The following is a 1,683-nucleotide window of genomic DNA, read 5'->3' as shown; positions in this document are numbered from 1 at the left end:
TTTTTTTCTCATATGTATTTACTCTCTGCTATGGTATTGTGGCTATCACTTTTTTGTTTTGTTTTGTTTTTTTTTAAACAAGTGCTTACTTGTCACCAAAAAAATAGCCTGGTCTTCCTTCCACTCAGGTCATGTTCTCGGTGATTCTAAAACACAACTGTTTTGTCTTCCCTTGCAGTTTTCTAGCAGGTTTTGAAGTACTTGCTTGAAAGCCCTCCTTGGATTATTGTGGTTTCAGCTGTACATCAACATGAGGCTTAGATGTCCACCTCAGTTCCAGCAGACCAGAGCTAGGTAATTTAATAAAATGTGGACAATACATAACTTGGTTAGGAATAATAACCAGTGGCTTGTAATGCTTTGTACATTGTGTTTGTGGACTAGTGTAAATCTACAGAATGGAATTGGGTCCTTTGAAAAAATGACAACTGTGAATCACAAACATACAAAACAATCATAAAACACCAAAGTTTCATACAGCTTAGAACCGGGAGTCTGTAATTACAATGCAGTCATTCTAGGTGTGTCCGACTCAGACATACTAGGATATAATGAAAAGTTAGGGTTTGTTAAGAGACAAGCAAATGGATAAATGAATCAGGCTATTTCCCTCCTCTATTTCAAAGCCATGTAAAATACATAAACTTGAGCAGAGATAGCAATGATTATAAATAGACTTCAGAGTTAATCACTGTTACTAAAGGCCTGTCACTTAACATGGGACAATTTCAGACAGAGATGATATTTATAACAGTTGTCTTTATGGGCAAAAATGCCAGAGAAAAAAAACTTTTGAAATAGTATTGGGCTTAGAAGACAATTCAAGAAGCTACTTTTGGTAAATTTGGGTAGAGGAGGTGTTCTTGAACTTGGTCCTTCAAGGCTATACTTTGATAGTCTACCCTAAAATTTGATACCATGTGCTCGATATCCACTTCATGTCCTTGAAAAGCCCCTGGTACTTATAGAAGCTTGGGAAAGTCTAGTAACTGCTTTGAACTGCCGATTGACATACCTACAATTTGCAGTGAAATTGATAATCCCTGCTGGAAAGTCTTTCTCAAGTCCTTGTAATCAGGCTGAGACATGTATGTATGTATGTATGTGTGTGTGTGTGTGTGTGTACATATATATTTTTAAATTTAATTTGTAATGTTCACAAATTTCCTTGTTTCTTTTAACAGCTACATTTTCATTTTCTTAACATGTATATCACTTATTGTCATCCTTTTAAAACTGGTAAATAGGGGCACCTGGGTGGCTCAGTCCTTTAAACATTTGACTCTTGATTTTTGGCTCATGTCATGATCACAGGGTTGTGAAATCAAGCCACACCATGGGGCTCCATGCTCAGCACAGAATCTGCTTAAGATTCCTCCCTCTCCCTCTGTACCCCACCTTGCTCTCTCTCTCTCTGTCAAAAAACCAAAACGAAAACAAAAAAACAAACCTGATGGATGGATGTTGATCACATTATATCTATAAAATTCCCTTTGCATATAAGTATTTGAAGTATAATAAATTCAAAACAAATTCATGATATAAATTCAAAACAAAGCTTACTTGGAAATAATAACTTTCCCCTAAGCCACACTTCGGTACATTAACTTAGCTCTAATTTGTATACATAAGCCAAATAAGCTTAAGCTATTAAATTTTTTTTTTTTTTGGTCAAAGGAATGT

This window comes from Eumetopias jubatus, unplaced genomic scaffold (genome assembly GCF_037043125.1).
Source record: "Eumetopias jubatus isolate StellerSeaLion01/CBP00866 unplaced genomic scaffold, mEumJub1_p1.0 scaffold_17, whole genome shotgun sequence".
Classification (NCBI taxonomy): Eukaryota; Metazoa; Chordata; class Mammalia; order Carnivora; family Otariidae; genus Eumetopias; species Eumetopias jubatus.
The sequence above is the reverse complement of the archived record's forward strand: the minus strand, read 5'-3'. Positions refer to the sequence as shown.